Source organism: Cyprinus carpio, chromosome B19 (assembly GCF_018340385.1).
Source record: "Cyprinus carpio isolate SPL01 chromosome B19, ASM1834038v1, whole genome shotgun sequence".
NCBI classification, from domain to species: domain Eukaryota; kingdom Metazoa; phylum Chordata; class Actinopteri; order Cypriniformes; family Cyprinidae; genus Cyprinus; species Cyprinus carpio.
In genome coordinates, this window is record NC_056615.1 from 22,216,598 (window position 1) to 22,228,902 (window position 12,305).

At 37.0% G+C, this 12,305-nt stretch overlaps 1 long non-coding RNA gene and 1 pseudogene across 1 annotated transcript; both read right to left on the reverse strand.

Moving 5' to 3' along the window:
• Positions 1-506: 506 nt before the first annotated feature.
• On the reverse strand, positions 507-8,870 carry LOC122140847 (annotated as a pseudogene).
• Positions 8,871-8,903: 33 nt separating this feature from the next.
• On the reverse strand, positions 8,904-9,684 carry LOC122140707. Its single transcript, XR_006157295.1, has 3 exons — positions 9,511-9,684; positions 9,143-9,213; positions 8,904-8,973 (listed from the first exon to the last, which is right to left on the reverse strand). It is a non-coding gene; the product is annotated as an uncharacterized LOC122140707 (long non-coding RNA).
• Between the last annotated feature and the right edge of the window lie 2,621 nt (positions 9,685-12,305).

Sequence of the window (12,305 nt, forward strand, 5' to 3'; positions counted from 1 at the left end):
CAGAGGTGGCTTTTATTAGCTCAAGCTTACAGAATCCAGGGAGCTCCACGGAGCCCTGCGTGTACTTAGTGTATGTGACATCACTTGGATGAAAAGCGGATGACAATGTAAACTATGTACAGAATCAAACTTGAGAACAGTAGCATTTCAGTGTAATGTTAATTCTTATTACAACATACCTGATTATTTACCATTACAGTCTTCAATCGTTATGGCATAGTTAGGAGCTCCACCATTCAGCACTCAAAGAAATGCTGGCATTCTAGGTGCTTAAAAAACAAGTTGCTACCTTTATTTGGGTCCAGTAGACCGACGATGAGCACAGTTTCCACCCATGAGGATATAGAGGAAGGTGAAAACGAGGGGTCAACTGTACTGTAAAGGCAGGCTTGCATTGGGACGACAGGTCCGCCTAAGAGTGAATTCCCCCTAGTTTTCACAGTAGTGGTACAGAAGAAACTGTTAACTGAAGCCGAACTGGCTTTGAGAGGTGAGTGGACTCTGACCTAGAGAATACAGCAATCAGAGTCGTCCTTCCCGGCGCCCCCGGCCTCTGTCCCTCCGTGCTGACTCTTCTCATCTGCAGGTATTAAGAAAGAGGTTTTTATTTTGGTCAGTAAGTAAAATCTTTCTGAATTTTGTCACTACACTACTGCAGAAACCTTTAACTGAGTGGGGAGAAATTTACAGCTGCTTTAGGCTTTTTAAAGAAAACTTTCTCCATGTATCTCTTGGAACCCGTGGGAAGCTTTTTTTGGGGAGCGATTTGGACTTTTTTTTTTATATCAGAAAATCATGAGTTCGACAATCTCACAATATAGACTTTTTTTTCAGAATTCTGAATTTACGTTTTACAATTTTGACTTTTTCTTAAAAAAAAAATCTTGCAGTTTTGGAATATTTTTTCTGAAATTCTTACATCCAGCAATTCAGTTTTTATGTTTTGTTTCTGCTACGGGATTAAATTAAAAAGGGTAATTGTGACTTTTTTTTTTATTTGTTTTTATTCTTTTCTTCTCAATTTCTTTTCTTAGAATTGTGAGGACAAACAGACATAAATTCTGTTCTTCATAAATATAAAAAGTCGTAATTATTATTATTTATTTTTTAATCCCATGGCAAGAAACCAGCTTCCCTCTACCACAGTCATCACAGACACAAGTGCTTCGAAAATTTTTGAAAATATCAAGAATCATACAGATTTGTACACAACATGAGGGTGAGTAAATGAGTGGTAAACTACTTTTTTTTTTAACTACCTTTTTTTTCACGCAAGAATGCATTAAACAACTGATCAAAAAAGCAAAACAGTAAGGCAATGTTACAAAAAAAAAAGACATTTATATATTATCACTATTTTCTATTTTTCTATTAATCTGGAAATAAATATTAAGCAGCACTCTTTTCAACACTGATAATGAGACATGCTTCTCGAGGACTAAATCAGCATATTAGAATGATTTTGCTTCTGAATTCCACCAAAGGAATAAATCTATAAAATGTTCTATAATAAATCTATAAAAGTAATCTATACTATAAGTGAAATCTATAATATAAGATCTATAATAAATCTATAAAAGAAATATAAAATAAACTGTTTCAAGATAGGACACATTTCTGTTTAAACTATAATAATATTGCACAATATTACACAATATTTCACTAGTTTTTCTGTTAATCATAATAGACCAAAGAAAAACACTGAACAGGAAAGTCCTTCTGAACACAAGTAACTACAAATATGTGTAATTAATTCATTGAATCTACTCGTTTTGTAAACTCCGCTGCACTGTGTTGAATACAACTATTCAGCAGTTTGTAATAAATGATTTTACTCAGGCATTCCCCCCATTCTGCTAAGGGTTTCATGAATAAAGCCAATCGTGTTAATCTCAAAGATGCTTCCCTGAAGTTTCGGTGCCAAAAGTGTTTTTCCTCCTGAAAGAAAGACGGAAGTACCGGTCCGGCTGACGGCTGGTGCTGGATGCGTTTCATGTTTGTGGCTGCTGGTCACTCCTCCTGCTGCAGCTGTCTGGCCAGCAAAATAACACAAAAGTCCACCAGCATCATCACCCCTCCTGCTGCAGCAGACACATCCACCAAACAGATACCCCTATAAAACACACAAAAATTCACTGAATCCATAAATTAAACCAATGTTGGTATACATTTCAAGATGAAACCACTTTCTCAATCTCGCATTTTAACTAAACATAAAATTACATAGAGTATTTCTGAGTGAAAACTGCATAATCATGGGGTAATAAAGTATATGTTTTGTATTGGGATTTGATTGGATCATGAAGAGGTGGAACGTGTTAGATAATAGCACCTGTGAATTATTGGTTACTTCTTACACCTATATGACACCTAAGAACAGGCATATTCTCAGATCACCTGGTCGATCTGCATTTGCTGCTGTTGTTTGGGGGAGGGCTTGGCTGGCTGCTGAGGGTTTTCTGGGAAGGGTGACACAATCTGAAGTCCGAGTCACAGAAATTCCCATCCCCCTCCACATTATGGAGACTCTCCCCCACCACGGCTCTCCTCCTGCAGGAAGCCCTGATCTGTTGACCACAGTAAAGGTGACCCTGCAAATCCACACATTGAACATACTGATCACTGGTCAGCAGATATGATGTTGCTGACCAAATAACAGTGACAAAGCCATTTGAATTTCAAATGCATCTCAGTAAGCGATTTAAAGGTGCTGTATGTAGGATTGACACCGAGTGGCTGAACTAGGTATTGCAGTCCAAATTCAAAATATTGGAGAGGGATTTTTTTCACCCAGCCCCTCCTCCTCAGAGACCTACATTCCGGCCCTGAACGCATATTTTCAAAGAAAAAACAAAAAAGGCGTTTCTGCCTGTAGTATCTTGCCTTAAATTTCAACTTTATTATAGGTTTATAATAGCAAAATCTCTGCATTAAAGTGCATCTATCTGCTCGAAATGTGAGCAAAGTGCATTTACTCAAACTGAACGTTTAACTTGGGCTCAAAAAACGTAAGCAAATAAAGACTTCTGTGCTATTTTTTTTACTATAAAACAATCTGCTCCACTTTTTTTTGGTGGTGGGTTTTTAAGCGGCTTGACGTCGCTGGGGGTTGTTATAATCACTTAGCTGCTATGGAGAGTGTTGGTGTGGGAAGGTTGCTAAACACCTTGTGCTTTATCATAGTGCTGAAGTGGTTGTTCCTTGAAAATACAGACAGTTCGCCCTCCTTGGCTGTCGTGTTGAGCTCACCACAGGCCGTGATATGACAGCTTGGGTTGCTGTGGACTCCAAAAATTTGCTCTGCTATCAAACCTGTCAACAAACAGACATTAATACAATGCTGAGGAGTCCTACACCCCTGTGATATACAATAACTGAGACATTCGTGTTTGTAAGAAATAACATTAACTGTACCTTCACTGACTTGACTGGTATCATGTGGAGTGCTTGAACTCTATGATCTTCTCCCACCAGTTGGTTGTAGCTGAGTTTGCCCACTGCAGACACCACCTCAGGACTCTGAAGAGGAATGGAGCCGCTTGTATTGTTACACACAATTCACAACACGTTTATATCATGTTTTCTGCTGACGTACCTGTGGGTCGACAAGCCCAGCCGTGGTAGAGCGAATGTCAAGCAGATCAAAGACGATGCACTCAGGAGTGTGACTCAAATCCGACACACCTGTAAAACGCACATTAACGTCGAGGCCTGTGGACAACTTTGGCAGCACAGCCATCGCGTCACTCATGTTCTGTGAAGGGAATGAGAAATACAATAAAAAACAAAAATCTTCTGAGAGAAATATCATACACAAATACATACAGGTCTATGTTATTGGCCTCACTATCTGATATATTGAGATATCTGGGTCAAGTGGAAAACAGTATGAGTAATATTTACCACAAAACATGCTGACTGCTCTTAGCTAACCTATTAAGTTAAAATCACAAAATTGCATTAAAAAATTAATTAAGTTCAAAGGTTTAGGGTCAGCATCCTTCAGAAATTATTCTAATTTGCTAATTTGGTGCTCAAGAAACATTTCTTATTATTGTTAATGTTAAAAATTTTTTATTTGAAATATAATTTTTTTTGTAGCAATATGCCTTTACTGTCACTTTGAAGACACTTATTATATAAAAAAAATTATAATAATTGATTATTTTTGTTTGCACTTCTCAAAACAAGCCAATAGCAGACTGTATAAATAATAAATAACAATCTGAAATATTCTAAATAAATAAATCATTCATACATTTTTTATTTTTATTTATTATTTTCGTTTACATTAAAAAAAATATGAATTGAAAAAATATTAAACTAAATATGAGAACATTAAGCTTGAAATTATACTATCGAATCCATTAATTTTCAGTCGGAGCAAAAAGGAACAGCAAGGGCACATGAACAAAAGAAGCCTTCATTCATTCATCCATAAACAAAAACAAACACACTAATTAATGTGTAATAATTAATGAAGGGATCACAAGCCTTCATTCACAGACTGCTGAAGACTCATTCACATTATATCTGATTGTTTATGTCTTTTGTTGGTTCTGAGGTTTTTTAGCGCCTGTCCAGCTGCTTAACATGTTTTTATTATATTCACTAGACATGTGCAGAGCTGAGCCTGTTACAATGGTTCTCCCATACTATGATTTACCTGCTGGAAATTGAGCTCCATGCCTTCTGCTTTCTCCCGCGGTTTGATGGAGAGCACACATTCACCTAGAACGAGAAAAGGTTGGGCTTAAGCCTTTCAAAACCACTTCAGCTTTCTGTCAAAGGTTGTGTGATTTGAGAAGTGTCACCTTTTCATGTCAAACATATTTGTATTGTTTATGAAAGCACTTCTTGTTTATTTCCTCATCACTCAGCAACATAACATGTTTATCTTTCTATCTATAACCTAATAAGAGGTGATATACAGTGGCTCCAAAAAATATTTGGACACTTAAGCCACACTTAAAATATCATTGCATTAGAGAAATGTAAGTAAGCAAATATAAATACTAAGATAGTGACACCAGTTGGTTAATAGGAATTTTAAAAACTGGATAAGAAAAGTTCAAAGATTTTTTGTATGTGACCTCAATGTGCAAACGTTTCCAAATACATTTTAGGGACACTGTAAAAGCAAACCTACACCCATAACCGATCAAGAGTAGTAGTTAAAGGAATAGTTCACCCAAATTTAAACATTTGCTGAAAATTTACTCAGACCATTCAAGATATAGTTTTGAGTTTCTTTTCTTCATCAGATGTAGAGAAATTTAGCATTACATAACTTGCTCACCAATGGATCCTCTGCAGTGAATGGGTGCCGTCAGAATGAGAGTCCAAACAACTGATAAAAACGTCACAATAATCCACACAACTCCAGTGAAGCAAAAAGCTGCATGTTTGTAATAAACAAATCCATCATGGGTTATGAACAGGGATGTAACGATCCACTCAACTCACGATTCGATTCACGATTTTGATTTCGCGATTCAATTTGATTCACGATTTTATTTTTTAAACAAAATGAGATTTAAGATAAATTATAAATTAAATGTGTCCTTTTATTACTGTTTGGACAAAATGCTGCACATTTCTTGTGGAAAATTTAAATATAACAATAATAATATTCTAATATAGCACTTGCATATTATTGCTCTTTTGTTGTTTTTTTGTCCTCATTTGTAAGTCGCTTTGGATAAAAGCGTCTGCTAAATGACAAAATTTAAATACAATGTAAATGTACATAACAAAACTAAATGGACATTTTAAAACAAGCCCCAAATCAATAAATAACACACAATAAAATAAATCTCTTCATATAAACAAAATAAGGCTTTGTCTGTGCTGCTTTTTTCCATTTAAAATTAGAGGCAACCGCTTGCATTTTTAATCATGATCCAAACAAAGATGCTGCATACATGCAACATGAGCAGTTTTTAATTTAAAGTAGATTGTATAATTTCGAAATTTTGCAAAAACAGAATGGTTTGACTTCAGTTTTGTGAAACTATACATAAATATCTGCGTGAAACAGCGGACGAGCTGAATGAGATGCAGATTCACTCTCTGCCAGAAGGTGGGCGCTTAAAGCGTTTCTTTGGTTTCTACTTTAAACAAAACAGCGCTGCACTTTTTTTTGCACTTATGAACTTTAATATGCATTATACAGAGGCAAGATGAAAAGAAAAAATACCATATAAACTCTTCTAAAGACAGTAAGTTCCCCTCAGACATGCATTCATATGAACTCCTACCCCTACATGAATGAATACTATGGATTACAGATTTGTGTATTTTTGGCCAGAAGCAACGGTTTAAAGTTAAATCACTTTAATGATGATTTATTTCTTACAAATGCAGAGTTTTTTCGCTTCACAAGACATGAATTGATCAGCTGTTACTGATCAACGATTACTTGTGGATTATTGTGATGTTTAAATCAGCTGTTTGGACTCATTCTGACGGCACCCATTCACTGCAGAGGATCTACTGGTGAGCAAGTGATGTAATACTAAACTTCTATAACAAATGTTTTAGATGGCTAAAGGGTGTGTACATTTTCAGCAAATGTTCATTTTTGGGTGAACTATTAATTAAAAAATCTGGACTAGTAAGGATTCAAACCCCTCCAGGGGTCAGAAAGTATTACCATTGTGTCCTTGAGTGAGGCACTTAACCTAAAAGCGTCTTCTAAATGACTACTTACACAAAGAGCAGAGACTTAATGGTATATTCCGTGATTGGGGTGCCATTAATGGTACTGAAACACAAATGTTTTCACACAGTAACCACACCCCCTCCTTCTCAAGTCACATCAGCCATCTGTTTCCAACCATAAAGTTTACTGTGGTGCACCACTAGAGATCCTTAACGTATTACAGTCCATTACAATGTATGTAACCTTTAATGTAATTTGATGATTTGTGAAACAGACACTGCATGTCCAGTGCTCTAAAACATCCTACCAAGGTGAGCCACTCAGCTCTTCAGTGGTGACCACTTCCATCTGAGCCGGCAGCTAAAAATAAACAAAAAACACATATATCACATATTTCACATACATACAAACATCTAAAGTACATGAACATGAAACACAAAATTCACAAACAAATACTTCTGCTTTTAGTCACGGCACACCCTCATCTACATCTTTTCTTCTATTTCACAACACTTTTTTTCTTGAATGTGTTATCAGTATTTCACTGTAACCAGAAACAGTGTTTATACAGTAACACACAGGAACAGATAAGGAGAGTCATAAGAAAAACACTAGGTCAGTGAAAAGTCAGAAAGTTTTTTTTCTGGTATCATTGATTACAATGCATTTTAATATATTTATTTATATACACTACTGTTCAAAAGTTCTGGGTCGGTAAGATGTTTTTAAAGAAGCCTTATGCTCACTAAAGCTGTATTTGTTTAATGAAAATACATCAAAACAATAATATTGTAGAAATATTATTTCAGTTTAAAATAACTTCCTTTAATATAAACTTTCATATTTTAATATATTTTAAAATGGGATTTATTTCTGTGACGTTAAAGCTGAATTTTCAGCATCATTTCTCCAGTCTTCAGTGTCACATGATCTTCAGAAATTATTCTAATATGCTGATTTGCTGCTTAAAAAAAACACTCCTCAGTATTATCCGTGTTGAAAACACGATGTGATATGTTTTTTGGCATTCTTTTCATGAATAGAAAGTTCAAAAGAATAACATTTATTTGAAATGGAAATTAACAAATATTTTTACTGTCACTTTTGATTAATTTAATGTGTGGCACTGGCAAAAATCATGTCAGATGATTGCAAAATTCAAAGTAACTTTCACATCAGTAAAACAAACACAGTATAAGTGATGCTTGCATTATCAAACACCACACATGATGTATTTGTACTCAACAGCTCGACTATGACGAGCAGGTAATGCTAAATGGCTTACCTTCCACCGCAACAACAGGATGTTCATGATGGCGATCAGGGGGCAGGGTCCGTTCTCGCTCTGAGTGATAATGGCCGTCTTCTTCTCTTTCCAGGTAATCCACTTGACAAAATAATATGCCGGCATGCTAGGCTGTGATGCCCTCGCAGCCCCCGCACAGGCCCCTCCGCTCCCCTGAGAGGGGACTTGGTTGCCATCCTGAGCAGATTTGGACGAAATCAAAGGTCCATCAGGAGGAATCCCATTAGTCTCCTCGGAGAACTCCAGGCTGGCCATGGAGAAAGTGGGTGTCACCTCTGATTGGCTGGGTGTGTAGGATTTACTATTGAGGATCTCAGATTCATCGGTTTTGTCTTGGCTTTTACTGATAACAGACTGAGCTGCAATAGCATCATCTCCAAGAGACGCTGTGGTTGTAGGAGGCTCTTTGCATGTTGTGAGATCATCTTTCATAAGGGGAGAAATGCTCCCAGAGGATTGCTCAGTATTGCTGTCACCGTCTTTTTGGCTGATTTCCTTGTCGTGTGGTCTAGCAGCATCAAAGTCCTCATTTTTGGTTGTTTTTAACTGCTGTCCCTTGGAAAGGCCTATAATCTCACCATCAACGGTGTCTGGGCAAGAATCTGCCATGACCTGACAAGTGAGATGTGTGCTTATAATTAACAAAGCCAATTAAAGTTGGGCTGAAAGCAAATATGACTTTTAAAATCTTCAATTGCTGATAAAAAATAAATAAATAAAAGAAAATCAGTCAGCGTCAGTTTGCTTTTTTCCGAAAAATTGTATTTTTGCTTACTTCATATTACTGGGTTTTAGTTTTCTAGCCTTTTAAAAGCAATCTCTTGCACCGAAATCCAGATTAAATTAAAAACTTAGTACTTTCTTGCTTTCATGCCACACGCACCACTCACACGCAAACGAATAAACAAACAAATAAAGCAGCAATTATTCACAACACCTCCTACTAATCATTTTGTTTCTGAGTTGCCTAATTCTGGGAACAGCTGAGTCACAGGGAGGCTTTCTGTGGACACACACAAAACACGTCCGCATTTACAAACTCTACATGTACAGAATGCATTTCTAGACATTAAAATATGAGCCTTAGAGTTACAATAGTTTGTTTGACAAAACTACTTCATGCATAATATTTACACAGCCTATGTTTAAAGACCCTTAGGGTTAGTTTTCACCTGATCACTGAAGAGTGACACTCTGGAGGTTAAGAAAGTTTTCTGATCTCATACTGTGCATTTCAGAAACTCTGAAACAAACAGAAGAACATTTAGACAAGATTCACTTGGTAAAAGCGCAAATGAGCAATTGTTGTCAACTTATATAATTAACATTGCAGATGAGTTTGTTAATAAATTAGCTGTCAACACAAGGATTGTGTCCTTTTAGAACAATAAGTTATTTATTTGCCAGTTTATTTGCAAAAGACGACTTCTCTTCTACTCAGCACAGTATGTGAGTTCGTAAACATACTAGTGTGTATTTACAATCTTGATAAGAGTAACGTACAGCAGTTCACCCTGCATTAAGAGCAGCAGAAACTTACCATAGCGACCTTTCTGCAGTCTTTAAAAACGTCCCTAAAACATACACTGTAAAACACAACACTTCAGCGGAGATGTCTGGCTGAAATCTTCAGGTTTTGCTGTCTCTCCGTGCGGCGGATAAAGCGCACGTCACTCTCTTTTCCGTAATCTTGTTTTTGCCTGTCTCACTTCCGGTGCCTGTGTTTGTAAACAGTCACGTCACGTCGGAAGCTAATATACCCTTTATTATTATTATTATTATTATTATTATTTTCTCTATTTAGCAAGTGTTTTGTTTTGTTTCTATTTAGTGTTTTGTTAAGTCATACTGGCAAAATTGCTGCTGTAAAATGTTTTGATATTTTAAGACGGATGGGATAAGAATTATTATCAGGTATCTAGTGGCATCTCGTGGTTGGAGGATTGAAGTGCAGGGCGAGCTGCACTGAAGATGGCAACTCTAGAATAGAATAGAATAGAATAGAATAGAATAGAACATCTTTCATCAGTTAGTCACCCTAATTTTTAACCAATACGACTTTCTGTCTATAGTAGAATACAAAAGGAAATTATAAGAAGAGTGACAGCTTTATTTACATTCACTGTATGGGCAAAATGATGCAATGAATGAGGAATGGTGACTAAGGTTGTCAGTCCCGAACATTCTGCCAAACATGTGCTTTTGTGTTCCACAAATATAATGACAGAATTATCTTTCTTTCTTTCTTTAAAACTCATCAGTAAATACACTTTATTATAAAACCCTTTCAATTTCAGCAATATTATATAACCCTGGTTTAATTGTTTCTTTTATTTTATTTATTTAAAATGTTTATATCATTTCACTGACTCCTTTGCAGCAAGCACAATGTTGGGGACAAAAATGCACATTTAGTGAATGTTTAACTTTACCTGTTAAACAGGATTGACTAAGTTTTCTATAACTGGGAATGAACTAAAATCTAGTCAGAGGTTAACTCTGAGTGAACCGCTTCAGACGCTCAGTGCGCGCAGCGGGAACTGAACGAATCATTCAAAGTGATTCACGAACCAATTCACTGGTAAGCCAACTGGTTTGATCAAGCCTTTGAACAGAATTGACTCAAAAGAATGAATCATTCGCGAAAGAGCATCGCTCATTGCCCAGAGAAAAGTAGACGGCGCGTTTGTAATAAACTGAAGCATTTATAACTTATACAGGTCCTTCTCAAAAAAATAGCATATTGTGAAAAAGTTCATTATTTTCCATAATGTAATGATAAAAATTAAACTTTCATATATTTTAGATTCATTGCACACCAACTGAAATATTTCAGGTCTTTTATTTGTTTTAATACTGATGATTTTGGGCATACAGCTCATGAAAACCCAAAAAACAAATATCAAAAAATTAGCATATTTCATCCGACCAACAAAAGAAAAGTGTTTTTAATACAAAAAAAGTCAACCTTCAAATAATTATGTTCAGTTATGCACTCAATACTTGGTCGGGAATCCTTTTTGCAGAAATGACTGCTTCAGTGCGGCGTGGCATGGAGGCAATCAGCCTGTGGCACTGCTCAGGTGTTATGGAGGCCCAGGATGCTTCGATAGCGGCCTTAAGCTCATCCAGAGTGTTTGGGTCTTGCGTCTCTCAACTTTCTCTTCACAATATCCCACAGATTCTCTATGGGGTTCAGGTCAGGAGAGTTGGCAGGCCAATTGAGCACAGTAATACCATGGTCAGTAAACCATTTACCAGTGGTTTTGGCACTTTGAGCAGGTGCCAGGTCGTGCTGAAAAACGAAATCTTCATCTCCATAAAGCTTTTCAGCAGATGGAAGCATGAAGTGGTCCAAAATCTCCTGATAGCTAGCTGCATTGACCCTGCCCTTGATAAAACACAGTGGACCAACACCAGCAGCTGACATGGTACCCCAGACCATCACTGACTGTGGGTACTTGACACTGGACTTCAGGCATTTTGGCATTTCCTTCTCCCTAGTCTTCATCCAGACTCTGGCACCTTGATTTCCGAATGACATGCAAAATTAGCTTTCATCCGAAAAAAGTACTTTGGACCACTGAGCAACAGTCCAGTGCTGCTTCTCTGCAGCCCAGGTCAGGCGCTTCTGCCGCTGTTTCTGGTTCAAAAGCACACACCTGTGCACGTTGGCTCTGGATGTTTCTACTCCAGACTCAGTCCACTGCTTCCGCAGGTCCCCCAAGGTCTGGAAATCGGTCCTTCTCCACAATCTTCCTCAGGGTCCGGTCACCTCTTCTCATTGTGCAGCGTTTTTTGCCACACTTTTTCCCTTCCCACAGACTTCCCACTGAGGTGCCTTGATACAGCACTCTGGGAACAGCCTGTTCGTTCAGAAATTTCTTTCTGTGTCTTCCTCTTGCTTGAGGGTGTCAGTGATGGCCTTCTGGGTTAACCTCTTACCCATGATTGCGGTTTTGAGTAATGAACCAGGCTGGGAGTTTTTAAAAACCTCAGGAATCTTTTTGCAGGTGTTTAGAGTTAATTAGTTGATTCAGATGATTAGGTTAATAGCTCGTTTAGAGAACCTTTTCATGATATGCAAATTTTCTTAAGATAGGAATTTTGGGTTTTCATGAGCTGTATGCCAAAATCATCAGTATTAAAACAATAAAAGACCTGAAATATTTCAGTTGGTGTGCAATGAATCTAAAATATATGAAAGTTTAATTTTTATCATTACATTATGGAAAATAATGAACTTTTTCACAATATGCTAATTTTTTGAGAAGGACCTGTATTGCATTAAGATAAAGTAACGAGAGGAGCGTCGCCCACAGTAACGAAGTAAAA